Below are 25370 nucleotides of genomic sequence, written 5' to 3' on the forward strand. Positions count from 1 at the left end.
CTGAAATCCATCCCTGGCGTGAAATTTGCTGCATGAGCTCATTTTTCTAACTTTTAAAGCTGGTGCCATGTCCATTTACATGATTTAGAGTTTCTTCATCTGCATAAACAATCCTTCAAACACTCCTATGGTCTAGGGCAAATACCAGAAAGTAATATAGGCAGTGAAAAGCAGGGGTCCTAGTCATACTTGCAGAGATACTTAATAACCATAAAATTTAATAAATAGTGCTCCTATGATGAGACTGATAAAGTGTTAAATCTAGCCTTTTTCCTTCCACTTTACTTTGTTAAGAATTGTGTTCATCAGGTGCACCTTTATGCTATACTGCATCTTAGGAATGTGTTACACTTAGAGCTTTATCTGTTGTTTTTCATTTTGGTTTCCTCCTATTTAAATAAAATTATCAGTCATTTTAAATAACCTATACACGAATAAACAAACTCCTTTCTTTAGAATCAACCCTACAAACTCTAAGAATTTTTTGTGTTTCACTGTGAGTCTTTCGTTCCTGTACTCTGGATCCATAGTCATTCTTTCATCAGTCAAAACTGAGATCTCCAAAGTAAGATGAGAAACAGTGAGAAGAAAACTAAATGTTGTAAAAATAGGTTGAAACAAATCCATTTTCATGCTTTTGCTCATGATGTTCAAATAAAAGGGGCTGAAATGAGCTCAGTTAGGTTCCTTCCAGAGTGGGTAGATTACAAAAGTGAATATAAGTACTAATGTAGCTATCCACTCCCTTTAACCATGGGACTGACAATAACTAAATGCTGGACATCACCTGTGTCCTGCTATTTTACAGCTGCCCCTGTTTTCCACAATGACCATTTAGGTCCAGAACTTCGAGAACCCCAGGCTTTAGTCAGATATGCTTAAGGCAGCATAAAACAGTCATATTCATGACTGTTACTCCACTTGAAACTGTCACTGCCTGTGAAATGCATATGATAACAAGATGCACCTCATTCTTTACTGAGATAAAAGGGAGAAATATGTAAAATGGTCTTCACCAGCTGCAGGCTGTGCATTAAACAAAATTTAGCTTGTTCCAAGAAACAACAGAAAAGGATTTTAAAGAGCTCACAAAAAATCTTGGAGAAAAACACAGCTCATCTCATCTTCAAGAAATGGGAGTGGGGAACGTGGTGCTACTTGTTCAGTAATTAGGCAGTATGTACTGCAGCATTGAGTGTGTGTATATACATGTATATACATACTTGCTGTTGGCATAATTTAATTAACCCCACAATAAAAGAGAAGTTCTTCCAGAGCTTGAGTGGACTGGAAAAAGAAAGTGTTTAACAGTCACTGTGCAATGAGCAGTATTCATTTACCCAGTCTATTTTTGTGACCAAAGCAAGTATGAACAAGGAAAAAACAATGCTGATCTTTGTGTGGCCTTTAATCCTATTCCTTACATGGAATATATCTATATATCTATATCCACCATTTTTCATGACACTGTTATGTTTCTGTGTGAGCATCTGTGACATACTCTAATTCTTGAGTTAGTGTGCAACTGTGCCAAGTTTTTTGGGCACAATTAACAAATTGGTTGAATTCAGATATCTGGAAAAAGCAAGCAGCACAGGTGGACCCTGGGTACTGTACTGGACCGTGGGTATAAGAGTTATTGTATTTTTGGCAACAGTTATTAGCTGCATGTTCACAATTTAAAAATATCATCTACTTCAAAAGATTTCTCTATTATATGCCGATGCTGTACAAGTTAAACTAATGCAGTCAACGATTTTTCTTTCTTTTGGGAATCCAGCTGCTGTACATGACTTCTCTGAAATTCTGTTAATGAAGTGGCCTTACATGAAATTAATAACTGTCTGTCAAGCATATTCTCTGGTGGGTGTGTTAGACACTGGGATTTTGGTGCATCTGCCTCTGAAGTGTTGATTTATCCAAATGATTTTCATGCTAGCCTGAGTTTATCTCAAAGAGATTGCAGGATACTTTCTGCACAACAGGAAAGAAGTGATATTATTTTGCTTATTCTAGTATATAAAAGAGAAAAGGAGTCATTACATATAATTTTTCCATCCTTTTATGGAAGTATCTTTTCACTGAACATTTTTTTGTTCAGACAAGGAACTTCACTTTCACTTAGTTAAATATCTTAAGTACATGAAAATAGGTCATACCAACTCCACTCAAAATATCACAGGTGTGCTAGGGACCAAAAAGTGTATTTGCACAGCTCATTTAGAAATGGAATTAAAATTTAGTCCTTACATCCTCTTTAGGAAGAACTTCTTGCTGACAAACCTGGATTTCAGTTTATGCTTAGAGACAAATTGTAAAATATGAGCTTTGCTAACTTCAGTTTCAGGAAGTAAGGCCAAGTTATTTAATGCATGATTTAATGAAAATGTTCCCATTGCCTTTGGTAAGAAGATGATTTAGTTCTATGCTTGTTCAAAAAATAAATAGTAGCAATGAGCAAAGGATATAGGTGTATTGATTAGCAGGTCAGTCTAGCTTAACTGCTTGCAAACATTTAGAATATGGCTAAAGCAAAGATGCTGTGTGTGAAAACATGGCCCTTTTGAAAGTGGTGGACAGTTTTTTCAATAATTTGTACTGGTACTCGTACTATGAAATATGATGTGTTGATATTATTGCCTGTGACAATGAAGAAAAAGGCTACAAACACAATAGAATTACCACCATCACTGTAGTCACAATGGTATTTTTAAGGTTATTAAGTGCTGGCAGTCTGTCACATAAACAAGGTCTAAATGAGGCCCATCCACTTCAGCACTTATTGCAGAACTGAACACAAACTGGTTGATGCATCAGATGGAGTTTCACAATCAACCAGCAAGTTAACCATAGACGATGATTCAGGTGTTTTGTAAAATCTTTTTCTTGGAAGAGGTTGGCACCAGTAGAAGATTTCTCTAACAGGCCATTCTTGAGAAGATCACCATACCTGATGTTTGTGGTACCTAGATCCTTTTACCTCAGTCTGTGTTTCCTTGTCCCTGTTTGTTACCTCTGCAGTTTAGGTTTTATTTATGTTCTATAGGTGGCTAGTGTAAGCCACATCATAATGGCATTTGAATTTCTCTCCATGTCCAAACTCTATTACATCATTATAGTTGATAATTTTTGGTCTCTCAATTTAATTTTAGAAAAGTACAACTAACCCAAAATTAACAAAAAATTTTAGAAAAAAATATAGAATTTCAGAGTTATGCCTTTTTTTGAGGATCTCAAAATGCATGAAGGGAATTTTGCAATATCCCTGTAAGAGACATGTAAATGTTGTCCTTGTGGTATAGTTGAGACAGTGAAACAAAAAGGGCTTGTGAATTTTATAATGTTTTTCAGGAAGCCTAAAGCAGATCCAGGAATAAAATCTAGCTGCCTGATTTTCAGACTGATGTTTTAGTCCTGGAACTTATCCTCTCCTCTTTGGACATTTATTGCAGGTCTTTCAGAATGGCTGTTTCCATATAAAGAGGAATGTTACTTTTGCAGCTGTGGTGCTGGAACATCATAGAACAGCTAGACTAAGGTTTTTGTAAGCATGTTATTTATGAGGGCGACAAAGTCAACTTTGTTCTACAACTTTTTACAAAATGTTCTGGCTGTGAAAGTAGATTTCTAAATGCCAAGTTGTGTTCAAGTCATGCTGAAGTTCAAGGCAATTTATTCAACACAGGGAAGGAAGAAACAACCTCAAGACACTGTTTATGTTGTCAAAAGAATATCGTTAGCTCTACTGCATTATGAGAATATTTTCCTCTGCATTTCACTGCAAAGAGCAAAATTTGACACACATTTGACAGGATTCCAATTGACGAAATCTAACGTTAGCAAGTCAATACCACTGAGAGACCAATGTTATATCTGATCTGACATCAAGATGAATTGTTCCAAGCACCAAAAATGCAATCGGTACTGAAAATAAATTTGAAATTTATTATCTTTCAGAACATCATATACAGTTGATTTCCCCTCTGCCATTGCCTAGTTTCCACCCAAGAATAAACATGACTCTTTCCCCCAAGATCACTAACAAACAATTATTCAGAAAGAGAATATTATGCAAAAATATTAAGCATATTACTAAGCATGTTATCAGATGGCCAGTGTTCTGTGTATTGAGTTATTTTTGAGATTTTTCAGACTCTGAAATATGCCATTTACCTGTAAGTCCCGCAAACTGTAAGTCCACCATTACCGTTCCAAAAATCTTTTAATTTGTGAGTCAAGTAGACAAGGATGCTTTATACTGTTTCTCTCCTTAGTTGAAAAAGCAAGAAAAGATACCTGACTCGAAACTGGGCAAATTCCCCTTTAGCACATGGTCATAACTTTCTTAATTTGGTTATACTACAACTGCTTTTAGAGTGCGAATGTTAGGGAAGGATAGGAAGTGTAGAAAGACACAAGAACATACAGGCTTAGAGATGCTAAACAGGACTTCAATTGATCTAACTGAACTAGTGGCAACTAGGTGCACCTCCTGGAGAAACCCAATGGTCTGGGTAGAGCTTTCTGTTCTCCATCAATTTTTCTTGAAACTTCATTTGATTAGATTTGATGGATTGCTCTGTTGCTTATCCAGTAACAAGAAGTCCCTGCATGCTGATATGGTGATGAATGGGTTTCATCATTTCCCTCTTCTTTTTCAAATTACTTCATATTTTGTTCTTTATTTTTTTTCCTTTCCCTCCTTTTTTGATCAGCTCTCCCACATGTGCTTATTTTTGTGATATTTTCTCCAGTTGCACCAGTGGTCTGCCAAACATCATCTACTATGTGGCCAGCAGGTCAAGGGAGCGAATTCGGCCTCTCTATTGTGCTCTTGTGAGACCCCACATGCTACATCCATCTCTAGGGCCTGCAACATAAGAAGGGAAATGGATCTGCTGGAGCACAGCAGGAGGAGAAGGACCAGGAGGAGGTTTTTGCAAGGGGAATTCACCTGGAATCATATCTCCCATCTTAGACCTCCTTCTGAAACAAAAAATCCACTTTAGCATAACATGATAAATCAATATAATTTTCAAAGTTATAGCTTCACTTTTGAGCCAACTCATATGATATCTATATATACTATAGATATGCAGGATTTGCTTTGTCAATGTTTCAGTTTGCTTCTCAGCCAAATGTCTGATTGGATGCTTCAGAAATTGAAAGGGGGTCTTTGACAGAGTTTCCTGGTCCTGAACAAGAATCATGGTAATGATTATTGTATACAGTAATCTGTGATGGCTGTGGTGCTTCTCTTTCAATAGGGGTTAAGCCAGAGTTTAATCATGGACATGAGCTCACGAGGTATCAGTGTTTTGTTTAATAAATTGCCCTTTAATACTTCTGCACCACAAATAGCAGCCAGTGCCTGCATCTCAGGAGAGCACCAACTTTGCTGTTCACCAATACCATACTTGACTCAGTTTGCAATAAAGGTTGAGTGTTCTAATATATTTTTATATTTATTTGCATGGCAACTTTAGCAGTCCCTTGCCCACTGCAGAGGTCTCTGTTTTGCAGCAGAGTGACAAATTTATTAGGGTAACTTAGCCAATGTCCTGGCTGCATTTGTGGCTAGTTTCAGAGTGCTTTTTTGTCTGTTGCAGTAATTCTGCTGTGAGTATTAGCAACATATCTTTGATGTACATGGTTTTATTGCATTAATGCTATAATTGTATCTTCAGTTGGCACATCTTACTTTAACATGCTGTTTTAATATAGCAAAACCTACTACAGTGGTCATAAGTGTGACTCTGTTCAGACTTTTTACTACTAGCATACGTGTCATGCTCTCACCCTATGAGACTGAGTTGTGCCAGGCTTGCCTCAGGGATATTTGTTTCCTTTTTGTTTTGATGTGAAGTCGTACAGAATTGCTATGATAGTAAAGGAAACTACTATTTTTTGTTCTTTTTTAGTTGGTGATTTTTTTCCCAATTGCCATGACCTTTCAAACACAACACTGATAAAAAAGTTTAAAAAAAAACATTGAAAGTGGTTAACCCTGCTTTTGTGCTTAGATTCCTGCCATCAACATTGCCCAAAATACTTCTGCAACCCAAAACTTAGTGGGTCTTATTTCAAGGCTGCAGTATTCAATGCGGCATAGTCATGTTTTATTGTTCAAATGTGCTGCAGAGTGGCATCAGCGCTTACAAAAACAGTTAATGCTGACACCAGTGCGCATAAAAACAGTCAAAGAGAAAAGTAGCAGACTGATAAGTGGTAGGAATAGTTAATAGGGCTTATTTCTGCTTCTTAAAGTATTTTTCTAGAAATAGAGATTTACATTTTAACACTAGAAAGTGGATTCTGTGAAGAGGTCTAGAAACAGACCGGATTGTCTGAGCCCTTTGCTCACTTTAAATAATGCAGTATTGAACTCAATAAAATTACACTTGCAGACTACTCCATATGCTTTTGCTCTGTGTCTCTGGGATTCATTGTATATTAAGGCTTAGTTTTCCAACAAAACCCATTACTCTTAGGATTGTTAGCTGCACATTTAGCTTGCATGCCCAGTATAAGAAGGATGACTAAAAGACAACAGTGTAATTTGTTATTAAAACCTGGATTTTTTTTTATTATTATTATTATTGGAGATTAATCTCAGAGGCCTTGGGCAGCTATATAAAATCTGCATTGGCCATGACAGCACTGGAAAGGATCCCAGCTGGTACCTGGAGGAAGTCAAACTTGAAAGAGTAGTCCCTCTTTCTGATGAAGAGATTTGTCTCCCCATAGAGAGCTGGCTTTCCAAAGACAGGGATGAAGGTGATACGTGGAGAGAAGTGGCAATAAGAAACCCTGCCGAGGAGCTTTTGCCACGTACGTGCTCAGTATTTTAGATCATGTGCTCACTAGCCATATCCTGTGAGTATATGACAGTTTTTCCTGTTTCTTCCAGGGCAGCCTGCCTAAAAGCCAGTGTAACCATGAAGCAATCCCTTCCAGATAATTTCTAGCTCTGCAGGAGAGGAAAGTGATCATTTAACCCCATTCCTTTCCTTCCCAAAATTAGAATGATAGTTGTGGTCAGGGTATCTTACCTTATAAAATTTTTGATTTCTCAGAGTGCCCATACATCACTGATAAAAACTGCTCTTTAGAGAAAGACATCAGGTCGGAAATCAAGGTATGTAATGTCATGTGACACCCAGTTCCTTTTAGCAAGTTCCAGATCATCCTTTCTTGTCCTGCATAAAACGTACTTTACCAGAAATCCATGATCTGAATCATCACACGCGTGTTTTTCAAATCAGGCTTGAGTCACAGCCATTCACATAGAAATTGTTAGCTGCAGAGTGACGCTTTGGAACTTCAAGGTTTATGACAGATTTGATGCACTTTGTTCTCTTCAAGTGAAGAGGGAAACAGGCCATCATATAAGGTTATTATTTTAAAAGTCCTGGGCCTTTATAGAGGAATAGGGATTCAGTATAATCATTATGCGTGATTTTTTTTTTTTTTTAAATAGATTCTCTTTACATTAATAGAATAACAACGATGCAGCTGATGGCCAATAATGTCTGACAGTGTTAGGTCTTACATAGATAGGTGCTACCATTTAGTGAACTGGATTCAAACTGATGCAGTGAATTTTGCAAGGTGTCTGGGATTCAACATAGAAAAAGATCATCATGCATTTAGTGACAATCAAATAATTTCAGAAGAAAATATTAAAGAAGTGAAAACCCTTAAGTCAAAAGAAGATAATTGCCTGAAAAAAATATTGTCTGTGATGTGTGAATGTTTTATTACAGAGGACAGAAGATGCTTAGAAACATGTATGACCCAGCTCACATTTCTGCTTTGCTCTTTTTTATTTCTTAATTTTTTTTTTTGCAGAATCGTTACTGACTTCAATAAGAGATTTCAAAATATGGGACTGATCAGGATGAACCAAGTCCTATGATCCCTGACGTGTACCACAGTACCGTATGCCACTCACAGTGACATATATGTCATTTACTGGTGCAATAGAAAAATAGTGCAGAAGCCAAATAAGTTGTATGAACAATCCATTCAGCATCAATAATTCAAATCTGCATTATGCAGTCTGAAAAACCCATTTATAGAAAAGTACTAATATTCTGGTCAGTGCACTTTATTTATGTATTTGTATATGAAAAATCGAGTCAGTTCTAGCAAAGGCTCAGAATATATTTAAAATGGCACATTTATTTAGTCTTTAATCATTGTATTACTGCATATTTCCTTGTGTTTGCAGGAACATTATCTTTATTAAAATATATGTTTCAAGTATGTAAGAAAAGATAAATTTCCAAAAGAACTTGGAAATTTCCCAAAAATTTAAGTTTTACTAATTAGTTATTGATTTTAGGAACATTTAAATTGAACATCAATACAAACTCAGCAAGGAGTCCAAAGCATTTCCCATTTATTTTCTCAAGAACAAGCAAATGAAAGACTATCCATTTTCATTTCCCATTTAAAAGCTAATTGCTTACAAGTACTGAACAAACCACATCAAGCGACTTTTTCCAGCAGAAGAAACTACATGGTGCTAATTACTTAAAGAAGTTTTGATATGATTTAGTAGTTTGTACCCTGTACTTTCAATTTAATCTGTTGTCTTCTGGTGATACTAGATTCGCTTAAGTATAAATGCATGTGCTGGAAACTTTAAACAAAGCAACAAATGTAAACTAAGTGCAGAAGGCATTGGTCTTTTAATTGCTGTTCTTAAACACTTACCTCATTGCTCAGCTTCCCTCTTAGAAGAAAGGGTAATTTTTCCTTATTCTTTTTCTCCCTTTCCCCAACCAAAGTTTTTAATGCAACCAATATGGATCCAAAGCCTTGGAACCGATTTTTGATTCCTTGGCTTTCTTTTTTTTCTGCCATCTTGTCTTAAGATATGAATTTTTTTCCTGAATCTATTAGCTTTTCCTTACCTTTCTCTCTGAACTTGCTTCTTTTCCATTCAAATTTCTCACCTTGGTAACCTCTCTTGGTTTTTCTGACTGTCCCTCAGCCACTCCAAAAAACTGACAATAATCTGGTCTCCTACTCCAAGTGTTGATTTCAGTTCTTTCTCAATCCCTCCATCACACCAGTTTCAACTTCCTTTCCTAACTCGGGCTTCTTGTCCCTCCCATGCATGTCTGCCTTTGTCTTTCATTTTCTTTTTTTTGCCACATTGCCAAGGCTTCTGGGTCAGTGGCTCCTTTTTCTCTTCCTATTACATCTTCTCTTTTACTTTTCCGGCCCTGGAGATTTAGAAAACTTCACCTGATCCGTCTTTGAAGTTGTCCCTGAAATCATCATGCTGTTGAACTGGGTGATCCCTGGAGGTTTGCTGTAACATGTTTTGGTTCTTTTTTTTCTGCAATTCTTCTATGCAGCCTTGTGCTTTTTTTTCTTCTTCTTTTTTTTTTTCTTTTTTCTGGCAGTTCCAGACACTTTCAGTTTACCAAACTTTACAAGTATTGGATTTTTTACTTGTTGCTCTTTTGATTTGGTTTCATCCCCTAGTTACACTGTGATGCACAAAGTAGAAGTTGTTCAACTATTTTCTAAGTAATAGGTATTGGAAATTAGTAATCATGCCATGAGCTGGGTATATCTTAATCTTTTCACTCAATGAAAATAAGATAAAAGACTTTGAGTGCTTTTGACTTAGCTTTATAACACAGGAGTATTAGGGGAATCAGACGAGATGTGGCAGCTCAGTGTAGCTCAGCCAGGCTGCCACAGCTGCATGGCCCCAGGTCCAACCAGCAGCAAGGCGCAGCACATTCCCAGTCAGCACCCACACAGAGCACAGGTATGTACCACACACCAAGGCCAGCTGCACAGATCACCCAGCCACACAGAGCAGCTGCCCAAACACAGCACCAGCAGCCTCATCCTGCTCCGCTCTATGCCTGAGCAGGATGGATGTCCAATAATGGGGCTATATATGAGTATAGATGTGTACAAGGTAGATCCAGAAGCTGGGCTCACACACCCTGTCTGTTCTGCAGTTGCCCCTGGATCCCAGTCTCCCCAGTTGCTGGCAACTGGACATATGAGTCCCTGAGGCCACAGCCCTGCTCCAGCTGCTGGTGCAGGCCATTTCCCTCATGCCCACCCTAGCAGACCTCACCCCTAAAAATACCCATACCTCAGAGTGTCTCTGGCAGCTGAGCGAGACTCCCATGGTCCCTCCAACACTTGGCTGCTCGTGTGGTCTTGCACTCAGAGACATGGACTTCTGACCCCTGGTCCCACTCCATTTGCTGACAGTTTTATTCCCTCCAGTCTCTCCAGTTGCTGCCATGCAGGACTCCCAGTCCAGTTGCTGATACTTAGACTCCTTAACCACACATGCACACACAGAGAAAACAGATGTGATCTATTTTCTAGCTCCTGCCTAGGTAACCTAGATCCATCTAATTCCCTGACTTCAGTTCCTCTCCTAAATGTCTTGTAAGTCCTCTGCAATCACAAAATGCTGCCCTATATTGCGTCTGACACCCTTGGCGTCAAACCTCATCAGTTTGATAGATGCTCCAAACTGTCTCATTGTGGTGGGTTTCACGCCCAGACTGAGACTCCTAGGACAGCCCTGCAGGAGCTGGAAGAGGGTTCCCTTTGTCTAAGTCTCTGTAGGTTCCCACCTGCCCTTGTGCACCTGTGATTGTGGAGATGGGTGGACAGTTCCTGCGATGGGCCTGGGAGAAGCCAGAGCAGGGTGTTACCTGGACTGCCCCCTGCCTGTATTTTGTACATGTGTAGACCTTTATCACACATCCTACTGTGGGTTGTCTTCAGATATGGATGAACTTTTGTTCTAGAGGGGTACCTGAGGCAAGAGGTACTGAATTTTCTTACTGCTGTGTTTATGTGAACATAAATGTCAGATGAGGATATAAATGGGTAAATGTGTCTTGTTCTTGTTCACATAAACAAGGAATAACTGTACTGAAATGAGATAAAAGACAAATACTGAGACTGAGGCAGGAAAAATTCCAGCTCCAAATATTTAGAATTCTTTTCCACTTGGAGAAGTGTGCAGGCACAGAAAGGTTAGAAGGTGGCCACTGACTGAAATAGTGCAAAAGATGACCAAAGCAAATAGTTATAACACAAGTATTATCACTACAAAATTTTTATTCCTGTTTTATCACTCGGGAGGCACCAACTACATAGGTAAATAGTCAAGCTTCTCTTCTTTATTGTAAAATTCATTAGCAAGTGTGTTTTTTGAAAACTGATAATTTTCTTGTATGTCATGAAGAATACATATTTTAGACTATTGCTCCAAATAGTACTAGTGGACATTAGATAGCATTTAGTAGAGATTACAGTGAGAACTGTAATTCTAACTGAAATGTCCTAACCTGATATTGTTTTTATATTTGTATCTTCTAAATTAATATATGCACCACTTCTGAGGAAGATAGTCCCTCTTAACCAGTGTCAGCCATTAAGAATTTTTTCTCTTTTACCCTTAGCACTGCACTAACCCGAATCTTTACCTTTCTGTCATGGCAAAATGCCAAACACCCTTTGTGAAACCCAGGTAGTAAATACGAAGTGATAAAACCTGAGGTACAACATTCCTGTTTGACTGATCGAGCCAAAATGACCATTTAATTCAAGTGGGCATGTTATATGGAAAAAAGGCAGAACCTGGAGCAGTACTGTGCAATACCATTCTGTGATCTTCGTACACCAGCATAAAGGGAGAACTGAATAGTAACAGTTGGACAATTTTAATGTTGTGTATCATTTAACATCTCCAGGTTTTGTGCTCTTTGGCCAGTTTGTCTGTTTACACTGGCAGCCTGGTGGGAGTGGATTTGCTTAGTGAAGCGCTTAGTGCTAAAAACTCAGTTAAGTGTCCGGTGTCCTCTTCATGGGAGTTTAGAGGGAAGTTACTCCAGGCTTGTTCTCGTCTGTTCCCACAGACTGACTGCCAGTTTGTGTCAAGATTGTCATCATTGTGTTCATGGAATGTTTTATCTGGTGTAGTTTCATCCAAGAAGAACCTAGTTCTTTGCTCTAAAACCACTCCATGCTGCACATCAGAAAGAAGGAAGGAGAGCCAATGGGGGGATTCTGTGGTAGGAAAACCAGTGTCATTAAGCACAGACAGCTGAGGATCTTCAATTCATTTGCTCTTAACTAAAATTCTCAAATAATGGCTGTACTTTTCTTTTAGTAGAATTACTTTGAAAAGAGCTGGCAGTGGGACAGAAGATTGTCCTAAGTCAGCAGAAAGGGACCCGTGTTTCTGCCGTGAAAGCTTTTGTTTTCATATTCTCAACAATAAATTCATCTTTAATTCTATCAGGTTTGTTTTCTTCCAAAACATATCAAAATATTAACTTAATCTTTAATGCAAAGCAACTGGAGGTGCTTGTTTACTGGTTATATTTTCCAAAGGCAAGTGTCATAAGTCACTGAGTTCTGTACATCTTCAAAAGGAATTAATAATTATATGCTGTGCCTGCAAACTGGGACCAAACTATCTCTTGTCACTGGTGAAGGCTCATGCATATATCAACTTTCTGTATTGGAAGCCCTGATTCAAGTGCCCAGAATGGGAAATCCGGAAAAAAGGGTTCTCTAACTCACATTCTATTGCCCTTAATATGCCCTTAGGTTACCTCTTCTTCATAACCAGGAGAACTTCCTTTCTCTCTCTCTTTAGTCCAAGGTAGTTAATTTCTTATGTTATCAACGGATGCCAGAACCTGGAGTTGGGATTTAAAAAACACCTGAAGCCTCATGATAGTATCTCAGGAGATAGCATTTTTATAGACTGGGCAACTAGAAATTTGGTACTGGTACACTTGACTGCTCGTGTGACCCCCACAGTATTTTTTATATATTTGGTTCTGTCACTTCTTGGCACAGTTATTATAATGCTTTAAAATCTGCCTTTTAGAAACTCCTCACCTCTGTCTGAAAACACTTTACCTCCCCTTTTTCAAATGTTTCTTCCATGCATCCATGTTGCACATTTTTCTGTTTGGTTTATAGAGCATATCTAAGGTTTCCCTGTGAGCAATTTGAAGATTTCAATCACTTATTTTCTGAAAGGTCATTTTCTTTTTTACTGAGTTCTAGCTGAGATTTTTTTCCCTGCTATTCTGTATTAATTAATCCTCTTATATCCTTTATCAAAGTTACTGTGTTTTCCAAGACATTTCTTCTATTACTTTGATGTGCTCCACATTGGAAAGATGCCTAGATGTGAGTCTCACAGGTCCCTCACAATGCTGAAACTGTTTCCTGACTTCTGTTGAGTGGTTGGCTTTATGAAGTAATTTTCAACTTTTTTTGCCCCCCCCCTTTTTTTTTCCCTTGAGTTTATGTCTCTCTGAGTTTTTTGTCATGCCATTTTTCAGCTGGTGTAGTTTCACTGAATCAGCATACAGTAAAATGAAATTACTTTTACAGAATAAGGGATCGGGCTATACAGCTCTGATTTTCAGAGTTTTGGTATAGCTTTTTCTTCCTGCAGTGAAGGAAGTCTCCATTGCAGATGGGCCGGCAGCAGGGGCCTTAGAATAGGTCAGTTACTCAAAAGAAATGAAACCACAGTCACAGAGGCTGAACACGTTTTCTAGGATCATTTTACTTTCTACACAACAAACCATGTTTTGTCAACAATATACAGAAAAATACAAATGGAAAAAACTCACATATGGTGAGTCTTTTTGTCTCAGCAGTACATTCAATGGGTAGGTTTGTCCTCCAGTTTTGGTCATATTGTCCCATCAAACAATTGGGGTACCTTGCCTTATCTGTTACAGAGTGGCACCATCGCTCCTGTTCTTAGTTTTAAGCAATCTACAGCTCAGGAGCCATTAGCACTAGCACCTTTTGTAGCTGTTATGCAATCTAGAGGAACTATATGATAAAATTTGAAAAATGTGCATCCTATCAGGCTGGCCTGTGCCTAGGTTTCCATTTGCACAGAAAAAGCTTAATGTCCACAATCTATTTAGTGAATACTTATTTGTATGTGCAGGCATTTCACCATAGTGGCCACGTTCACCATGCTGTAATTAAGCATGTGTGTTTTGGACAATATTTTACTTGCTTAATTTTTTGTGTGATTCCTATGAAATACGTATACTCAAGTTAAGGGGTATAAACATTCCTTTTATTATCCTAAGATAATAGCCTGTATTGTAGTAGCTTATATTTGTAGAAAAATTTAGAGCACAAGCTGGTCTATTTTGTTAAAAAGGTTCCTGTATAAATAATGCAGATTGTGTAGCTTAAATAAATGTCAGACCTAACATTTTACAGATGGTGAGAGATGTATAGACACAAGAAACTATGGAAAATATTTTCCAGGCTTTTACATTTCAGGATGGGCATGCTGTCTACTTCAGACTGATTTATTTAGGCTGGTAGCAAAAGAAAGCTGTATTTAATAATTAGATCATTATCATCTCTCTGGTTACCACAGAGATGTACAGTGCTACAAAATGAACTGTAATTTATTTATCTGTTAATATCTTTGTGTTGTGTTATAATTACCTCTTGTTCTCTTCTTGTGTATCCTTCCTCCATAATGAAAGGACTTGTTGGTATTGTGTTTTTTTAAACATTTATTGTTAAACAGTTTCTTAAAAAAAAAAAAAAAGCCTTGAATATTCTTTAAAATTGTGCTTATAGTTACTTAAATTATTTTTATTTTTGATCATGGAAATTACTTGCAGTTTTAAGTAATACAGATACCAGTCTTTGTATGTAAATAGCCATAACATAAACAGTCTATACCTTTTCCTTTCCTCCTATAGGTGTTTTGCATTTTCAAAACTAAGAATGCAAGTAAGAATGTAAAAGTGTGGAGGAGATTTCATGTCAATATGTCGCTTCTTCTACTACCTGCAGCATCTTGCTTCATCGGTAGTATAGTCTGGTTACTAAAATTTATGGTCCCAGATTATTACAATTTTCAGGGTTTTTTTCAAAATGTAACCTCTCCACACTCCTAAAAATTTTGCCCATTCATGATCAGTGTGGCTTTTTGCTTTGTTGCACATTTGCTGTCATAGTTTGCTGCCAGCCCTTATCCTCTGCCCTTTGGCCAGCTATGATTATATTAACAGCTATGATATAAAATGTAATTTGGATATATAGCTCAATTATGCTAATTATCAAGTCAATTTATCTTTGCTACTTGCTATTCATATCTACAATTTGTTTTAGCATGATTTTTTAATGTTCAAAACCTTGAAACCAATTTTTATAAGGCTCTGCCAAACTTTTGAAGGGGTGTGTATGTTAGTGAGGTCAACTATACATCACAGGCAGTGTTGATACATTAATGCATGGATGTGAGAGCTGCAGTGAATGCTTGGGATTACAGAAAATAATAAAATTAGGCAAGGAACACCACTCCTATTTAGAGTCCCAGTTGTAACAGTGATAAAGAATTGGAGACACTGTGTTTTAGGATAATTTTACACAGATTAAAAGAAATACCCTAATTTGGTTAAGCATAGAGTCTATCCATCAACATTTCTCCTATCTTTTAATACATATGGGGCTATTTTTTTCTCTCAAGTATTTGCAGCACAATTTTGCTACCTCTCCACTGGGAATCAGAAATAGCTGCTCATCAGTGATGCTGGATGACACAATGTTTGAGTTTTATAAGCTGACTTAGGACCCAGTGAATAAAAAAATTATGGAGGTATCAGATCCTAGTAGCTACTTGGCAGTTTAAGGGCAACAGTACTTTAACTAGTTTTTGTAGAGCATTGTCCAGTTTCAAGCATTTTGTTATCATATTCTGTTTTTATCTTCGTTCCTTCTTAAAAGGAACTAATTGCGTTTGTTAGGACTTCTATTACCTTTCTTCACTCCCAAGAACTGTCAAAATTACACATAAATGAAACAGTAATCTTCTCTGTGCTCTACTACATAGCAGCAGAAGTGGGCAGCTGTGATTAGAATAGAAACATTGCATGGAAAAAGTGCCATTAAAATGTAAACAGGAATTATTATTTTTTAATAATAACAGAGAGAAAAACTGAAATGAAATATAATAGTATATGATCACTGCAAATAATTGTTAAAAATAAATTTGCACATCTGGATAGTTATAAAAACAATATTAGTGTGGTATAGAACATGCTAATACAGTAATTCTAAATTATATTCCAGAATTCTTTGAAGACATATGTATTTTTTGTATGTAAGACTTTGCTCTAGACTATAAGGAGATGCATTAAAAAGTTGTAAATATATTTTAATTGAGAGTTGTTTTTGAAAGTGCTCTCATTCACTAGTGACAGATGTTGAAACCTTCAAAAGCAAGATGACTGTTCATTTTTTATAGGTGTGGGAGCTGTTCATCTGCTTGCCCACCTTTGTATGTGAAGTGAAAATCTAAAACCCCTAGGATTTGTGATTGTTATTCCTCTTTTAAGATGAAATGAAGGTCCACAATCCAGATAATTGTTTTGCACAAATCTGGAGGTTGAAAGTGCTTTGGTACCAGTGAAAAGTAGCTTTTATTTCAGATGATGACTAGACATAGATAGGTGGTCTCCAGATAAATTGCAAAGAAACTCTGTGAATTAGGTCCTGAAATCATGAATAGACAATGGGCAGTAAGAGAAGAAAACTGAGCACTTGCTTGATGAGCTGCTTTGCCCAGCATAATGTGGTTTTTCTAAATCCTGATGTTTTCATATTTTTGTGAAGACAATTAAAATATTTGAACCTAGAAGTGACAAATTCATGGATAGCTGTTGCTACTTGGAAACTTGAAAATCAGTACAGTGTTCTGGCAAATTTTGATGAGGAAACTTTTGAATCTTGTGCAAACTGCAAGGATAATCTCAAGTTTTTTCTTCTTTTAGAGTTGGTGTATTAGGTCCATGTATACACAGGAGCTAAACTGGATGCTGAAACAGATTCCAATGTTTATATCAACCAAATTGGGACAAGAGGAGATGCTGGCAAAAGGAAGCTTCATAGATCTAAGGATAATAATGTTAAATTTCAACATGGACAGGTGAAGTAAAAACTGCTTCTGATCAATAAGAGTAAATTATGGCTAGAAAACTGTTTCAACAAATATAAATATCTTTTTATTTACAAAGTTTATTCAAGCATTTACCATTTCTCTTATTCAATATTGCTTACATAATTGCATCATAGGGATAATTTCTCTCTGCTTGATCAACCATTTGCTAAGAGCTTTAGATATTAGAATTTGGGTATTCTTGGTTATTTGTATTGCACATACAGATAAAATGGTGACAATAGCATTTACGTTGTCCTGAACAGATCACTGTGAACTTTAGAATCAAGTTCTAAATCTGCATTCCTAAGTCTGTTTTCCAGTCCTGGTGAGGCAGATAGGGATATAAAATATGATATAGACCCACCCAAATAATCATTGGAAACTGATCATTGTGTCATGCCAAAGGTATTGGCGCTGACTATGTGCAGTAAATTTCAGGTGTTATTCACTGTAGAAAGTTTTAAAAGATCCTCAGTGTCTGGCCAGGACCAATATAAAATGACTATATTCATTCTGGAAAAAGAAAAAAGAGAGAAAAAATGCTTTTCTATACTGTTAGAGTCAAAGAAATAGCTATGTTTAAGACTTTTATAATTTTCCTTGTATGATTCCACAGATGGATATTTTCTGCATGAAGGCTGTCTCACTGGGAGACTTGGAGAAAGTTCTGATTAGCCACGATGGAGCTGGTCCAGGTAGGATTTAACTTCCTAGAGACCAGTCTGTTTTCAAGTCCTTTTTAAACCACATGCACTTTGTTTATATTGCATCCTTCATAGAAAATGTGACAGAAGGTCTTGCAGTGATAAAAAGTCTTCCTGCAGGTTGATCCCTGTGATGAGATGATGAAAAACTGTGGTAATGGGCAGGAAAAAGGGCATGAGTTTAATGTCATATATTGTCATTCCACTCTTTGTTTTCAAGATTATTTATAAGAAGGCATGATTTATTTGCATGTAGAAAACATTCAGAAGTGTGGCTCACACTGGTAAGACAATCTTTCTTTATACAAACAGTGAAAACTATCCAGGGTGGAATTAAAGATATTCAGGAGCTGATTTGCTACCTGACAAAATTTGAGTAGCTATAGCACAATGTCCTTGCTGCTTCAGGCAATTGTAGAAGATTTTATTATATATTTGATCTGTGCAAGTCAATGTAGAGCTGTTCCAGTGAGTGACATTGCACTCAGCTTGCAGGTTTTCAGAAAAAAAGAATTTGGTGATGAGATGAATTTTGGGTATAGGCCCTTGAAAAAATGTGCATCTCTGGAATGATGTAAATGAATAGAAAGCTAGCATTTAAAAGCACCAAAGATGTAAAAATTGCAAATATGTTTGCAGATTAATATCTAGGAAGAAGCTAAGTGAAGAGAAGGATTTTTAAGGCAGTTCAGGGCTCCACTGATAGCAGATTTGAAAAGCCCTTTTACCCTACTCTGTTCTGAAATGGCCCCAAGCAGCACCCATCTTGCAGACTGACTGTACTGTCTAAGGCTCTGAGCAGCCTTGTGACTATTAGAGAAATAGCCAGAGTGGTGCAGTCTTGGAATGGTTGTTTCCTGTATCTGTAGTTCCATAGAGTTTGCTGCCCTCAGCAATATGGATGATTGTACACCTGAGAGCTTCACTTTGTAGTAACCCAAGACATAACACAAAAGGCACTGTGGTGGAGACCACCTTCCCTCTATTCCCCACAGCATCATACCATGTTCTCTTCCCTCATCTCTCCTTTAATAGGAAGTGTGGATCAGCAGGATCAGCATTACAAACCTGTAACCCAATTCAGCTATCTCAAGGTGGAGACACTGGAGTTCAAATCTGTGGGTTTAAAGAACTGCCTAAACAGGACAATGGATTAAATTCTATCTGTAACAAAATATATGCCTTGGTAATTCAGAAGGCTGTTCATTGTACTCAGCACAGACAGATCTCACAGACCTCTTTTGGACTGTAGCTCTACATGAACCTAGCCTGAGGTGACTGAGGGGTTAAGAGCTGGAAAAAGATGGTGAATCAGGAGAGACTCAACCTTTTGAGGGTTGAGACGGAGGAGGGAAGGTGAATGAGGAAGGTAAAGGATTTTGTCCTAGAGAACAGGGTTTGCTCCACGGACTACCTGGGGATGCCCTTCCTGTGTGACAGAAACTGCTGCCTTCTAGGGACTTCCAGACTCAGATGCAGCCAAGGAGGCAAAGCATGAGAGTAAATAGGATGATTGTTTGCTTCTGACCAAAACATCCCCCATGCTGTTTTGCTGCAATGTGCTGATAAGTAACAGTATGAGCTGGCAAAACCTCGTAAGCAACATGGCAAACTGTGAGTGGTGCAGGCACAGTGAGAACAGGATGTTTGAGAAGGGCGTCGCAGGACAACCAGACCAATCACTAGGATGGTCATTGGAAGAGATCTAAAATATCGGTATTGGTGTGCCAGTGGTTACTGCAGTTAGGGAGGAGATAAATTCAGTAGCCCAGCAGATGTGAGATGCACAGCCCCATGCCTGCTGCTCTCATAGTAGCAAGGCTGAGTGTGTGCTCCCAGTAGACATGCACACAAACACATTTATACATACATGTGTGCACATGGGTGGCCATGCAGATCAACACAGACAGGAACTCAGCATGTACACAAGCAGTACACAAGTGGCCCTGTTACCCTCTCCAGCTGATCAGAACAACAGTCCATCAGTGTCAAATATAAAATTACATTCATACTTTTACAGTATGGATGTAGAAGGCCTCCAGTAGCTGGCCTTTGGCAGTCAATCTGGTTGCTGGCCCTGGATCCTTGGATCCTCAGTTTTGCCAATTACTGGCACCAAGACATGCAAAGCCCCTCCAATGCTGCAGCCCCACTCCATCTGCACATGAGAGCATAAGTTTTAAAGATTTTTTAATTAATATTTTTATATATGCAATAAGGCGTTCACTCACAGAGGACCAAAATTTCCAGCTTTCACATAAATCTTGATTATTGGCATAAACAGATTTGTCCCAGCATCTTTGTGCCTGATTACAGGGAATCAAAAGATGTAGGCTGGGATGTGAATGGTGTTGACAGTTCAGAGATGTATGCATGTATTTTTCTCCAAGGGAAAAACCCACCACTCTTAAAATTAAAACAAGCTAAGGCAGACAAGAATTACATCTCCTATAAAAGACAAAAAACAATAAAGCTCTCATTCTGTTAATATATCTTATTTATTTAGATGAGATCTGTCTTAATATGATCTCTGTTTCTGCTGGAAAAAGATAATCTGGGCCTTTTTTCTTAAAATTTATTTTTAAAAAAGTATAATTTCACATGATAAACTTTTGTCATTTTGTCACAAGTGTGGATGGTTTCTGGATAAGATTGTCATCAAACATAAAGGAGAGGATGCTCAGGAGGTTGTATTTCCTTGTAACAGGTATGTCATTCATGGAGAAAAAAAATTTGTTACCTGCCAGCAACATAATGAAAAAATTTTAGAGCAGATATGTGCACACAAACTAGATGTTTGAGCAATGCTCCAGGTTTTTCAACATACAAGTGATGCAAAATTTTACAATTGAAGACAAGGAAAAAAATTCCTGTATTGGCATGGGAGGGAATCATAGCCAAATGAAGAGAAGCCCCAAGCCAAACATTGTGTAAAAGGTGCATTGATCTTTTTTTTAATCTAAATTTTACAGTGACCATGTGAAATTAAATAAGCTTTCTGTTCTCAATCTTTTAAGAAGTGTTGTGTATAAAGATCTGAAATGACGTAGTTGCCATCACAAAAATATGGTGGGATGACTTGCACAGCTGAAGTGCTGCCATGGATGACTATAAACTCTTCATCAGGGAGAGGGAAGGAAGGAGAGGAGGTGGGGTAGACCTGTTTTTAAAGGTGTTTCTTGATTGTCTAGAGCTTGATAATGGTGATGATAGAGTTGGGTGTTTACGGGTAAGAATCAGGGGGAAGGCCGGTAAGGCCGGTGTTGTCATGGAAGGGTCTAGGTCTGTTACAGACCAGCCAGCCAGGAAGAAGAGGCAGATGACGTGAGCAGCTGGAAGAAGTCACCAACCGTTGGTCTCATGAGGGACTGCAAATACAATACAGCAGAGAAGGAGTTTAGGAGGTTCCTGGAGCTGGTGGAAGAGAACCTGACACAGCTGGTGAGGTGGCCAAGTAGGGAAGATACCCACTGGATGAAGGAAAGGCTGAGCCACCTAATGCGTTCTTCCCCTCGGTCTTTAACAGTAATACCAGACCCCTGAGCAAGAAGAAAGGGGTGGGAAGCAGAAGGAATTCCCCACAATCCAAGGGGAAATAGTCAGCAACCTGCTGCAGCACTTAGACATATCCGAGTAAATCTATTGGGCTGGATGTGATCCACACAAGGGTACAGAGGGAGATGCACCTGGGTCTCAACAGCCCCATGCAGTGCTACAGACTTGGGGATGAGTGGCTGGAAAACTGCCTGGTGGAAAAGGATCTGGGAGCTCTGGTCAACAACTGGCTGAACACAAGCCAACCTGTGCCCAGGTGGCCAAGAAGGCCAACGGCATCCTGGCTTGGATCAGCAATAGTGTGGCCAACAGGACCAAGGCAGTGATTGCCCCCCTGTACGTGGCACTGGTGAGGCTGCACCTCGAATCCTGGCTCCAGTTTTCATCAGAATTTGGTTTTTACTTTTAGAAACTGCTAGTGATCTTTTGTTTCTTAGGATGGAATGAGGAGAAGGTCTCAAAAGTTAATCAAGTTATTTATTGCAGCAAGAGTTGAAATACAGTGGAGTTTAGACTTCATGCATAAGAGATTTATTCATAGGGTTTAGTTACATACAAGAAATGAGATGTGTTATGGATCCTTGCTTTTAAACAAATACAACATCAACATGGAGTCAATAGAACAGAAGCTGATAGCGAGCACATATTTATTTATTTTTAAATAAGTGAGGTTGTTGAAGATTGGGAAATAATATGTGAACAAGGGAGTTTAACTGAAGGAGTATGAATGTATGTTTGCAGTGAAACGAAATTGCAGAAAAACTCCTTAAATTCATCAGTATAAAAGAAAAGTAAAGTAAGAACAGAAGTTCAGTTTGTTGCTGCAGACCTGCAAAAGTTTTAGAAACTTCCAGAACTGCAGGTTTTATACATAATTTTAAGTACAGTGAATATAACTAACCACTGCAGGTTATATAATTCCCTTACATTTACACCTGAGTCTCTGAACCAGTAAATAATTAGTATTTCATATAATGTACTGGAGTACACTATAATATACTACAGTACTGCATACAGCTACCATGAAATTTGCCTGGAGCAAATTGAACCAAAATCTTTTTATATGAGTAAGGCCAACTGTGATGAAGGTATAAAAGAAAATTTGGTCTTGGAAGTAGTTTCAAGGTTATTTGATAAAAGAACTATAAAAAATACTATTGGAGACAAAAGGCAATGGTCAGATGATATATAATATACTAATAATTTTTATTATCTCATTATTTTTGTTTTTGTAATGAATGATGGTTAGATGAATATCAAGATGATGGGAAGACTGAGAGGGAGTTAACTGCCAATAGTCAGTATTTTGTTAAAGAAAATTTGTCATAACACTAAAGTATATGTTATATAATGCCTAGTTATTTCCGAAGAACCCTTCCAGGTAAGACTGTAGCTTAAGAAAAAGTGATAATAAAGCTAGCTCACAATTACATTTCTTGTTCATCTTTTAGAGGATGGCAGTTCAATGAAGGCATTCCTTAAAGGTAAGAGCTGTTTTCCAACCATTGTTTTCTACACCACAGTTTTTGCTGTTTGAATTTAAATCAGTATAGTGAGAAATATGTGAGCAAGTGACTTCATTTGTATATGTGTTGTCTTGTATATCAGCTGCAAGAGAAAATGACAAGTTGGCTGGCAACAGTCTACAGAAAGGACTAGACAGACCTTTATAAGCAGTTGAGAAAAACATCAACCATTTCTGGTTTTCTTCCTATTTCTACTACTCTGTCCTAAAATCAACCAGGAATTCCTCTGAGAAGAGATTCAAGTGTTGTTTTGTTTACCCCAATGTCATTGTCATTTAATACTTGGGGACAGGTCCACTAGCAAACATCAGCAAGTTGAAAAATGTGTTGTGAAGTGTCAGTGGAAAAATTTTCAGGTCAAAATTCCAAAGTAGCCTTTGAAATAACTCTTGCCAGAAATAATGCAAGCTTAAATTCCAAATCCTCCAGTGAAGCTAAATGTAGTATATGCATTCAGTTGGCTAAATCTGCTTGAATTAATAAAAAGATATTAATAAAAGGCTCCCCACTCAGCTTTCTGTTTTCATACCTACAAAGACAGTCTCATCCCTGTGATGCACTAGTTCCTCCTAAGTGTTTAAAATTTGAGATACCATCTCCATGTTTCTTCCTAACCAGAAACGAGGAACAGACTGACACACACATTTTTTATGAACATTTAACTGTAAATGGCTATTCCGTGCAACTGTGTCTGGGAATTTTATGGGAAAAAACTAAACTGAAAAAAGTAGTGTTTACATTTGTCTCTTAAAACAGTGACTTGCTTACTGTAGGATGAGTCCTAGTCTCTCAATCTAATTCCAGTTTCTAATTCCAGAAAATGGAATAATTTGTATTCAATCAAACACCTTTATTATTCCACAAAATCATAACTTTGACAAGAAGAGACTGATGAACTGAGGTAAGTAAAGACTTTCTCACACAGAAAGTTGATTTTCATGAGTGACTTGAATTGGATTCTGCATTTTGCTAAGTGCACAATTCTGAGAGGCAACCATAATATCTGTTTCACCTTATGTTCAGAAAGTAGACTATATTTTACTACCATTTCAAAATTTTTCCCAGCAGAGCTTCATGCTTCATTATGTTATAGTAATCAGGCACAGATTCACAGGCTGCTCAGTGCCTGTGAGAGTCAAGGGTGATCAGACTCAATATATTGATTATGAGGAGGAAGGAGTGGCTTATTCTTAACCAGCTTTTGAACCATTTCACTGTCTAGATGTCTAGGAGGACCCAGAGGTTGTTGAGATCAGAGCGTCTGAAAAAAGAAGTTACAAAAGAGAAGATTGTTTTTAGGAAGTTATCTGTCAGTTAGCTATATGACGCCTTAGCTTGAGCTGCCCTTCATCCATCTTTGTTTTACCTGTGGGCTCATTCCAGTGGGGAACTGAGATAGGTTAGAGACAGGACTTTCATGCCTTATGTGAAAAAGAGGATGATCAGGACTGATTTTTCACAGTTTAATTTGTGCTATCATATTAGTGATCTCATAGACCTTGCATGACTGAGCTTTACAGGAGGGTAACAATCACAAGTGGTTTGGAAAGATAGCCTGTAGTCAGCTCTGTGTCATTCTATCATGACACAGTACCAATGTCAGAGCTGGTAAGAGAACATTCCAGACATGCAGAGTCCTAGGAGAAAAAATAATTCCCTTAGATTCTCCCAGCACCTGTAGCAGTGAAGATTTACGTGGTAGAATAGTGATAAGCAATCCCCTTCAGAGTGGAGGTGAAAACTTTCCATGTAACGTATGTTTACTGAATAAGAGGCAAGTGGAAGTTCTGATGTTAGGGAGCCACTGTTTTAGGCACTCATGTGGTCATATTCTGTATGAGCTGCACTCTTCAAATGAGCTTCAGGGAAAGTCATAAAAAGCTGATTTGCACAATTCTGTGTTTGCTGATTTTCAGGATAAGATCAATGTGCTTAGGTCAGGTCTAAGGCACCGGTTGCAGAACAAAATATTTTATAAATCACACTGAAGGTCAGAAATCTCATTCACTTTGGATGAGGCTAGTAGCCTGTTCAACCACCTAGCCGAAGAGGAAACTTGACTTGAAACTCATCATTGCTGGGTAGGTTACTTGAGGGCTCTTTGTCTTTTTTCAGCCAGGTTAGCATTATGCCAGCTTTAATGAAGCATAAATCCCATATCCCTGTGACTGCTGCTGCTGGTTATGAATTCTGCCAAAATGCAGTCTGCCCATACCAAGTTTTCTCAGTAACCTTTGTACATTTGTACATTACAGAGAGGCTCTGGCAAATCAGGCATAGGAATAGATTTGTATGCCTCTGATTCCTCCTTGTATGTTTGATGCAAGATAAATAGAGAAAGAGTGTTGCCCTGGTAGGGAAGGCAGATAGGTGCTCTCAGCTCTCAAATGAAGTTGATTTGAGGGATTTGAAGTTGATTTGAACAGGACTTTATGTCGCTCTCTATAAGTTTCCTACATGGTAGGGGTATTTTACTACTTTTTCCTTCTGTTTTCTCTATTTATTTTCCTTTTCTGCCTCAAAATAGATGAAGTATCTTAATAGCACATACCAAAGAATTTTCTCTCAAGG

Source organism: Corvus hawaiiensis, chromosome 26 (genome assembly GCF_020740725.1).
Source record: "Corvus hawaiiensis isolate bCorHaw1 chromosome 26, bCorHaw1.pri.cur, whole genome shotgun sequence".
In the NCBI taxonomy this organism is placed as follows: Eukaryota; Metazoa; Chordata; class Aves; order Passeriformes; family Corvidae; genus Corvus; species Corvus hawaiiensis.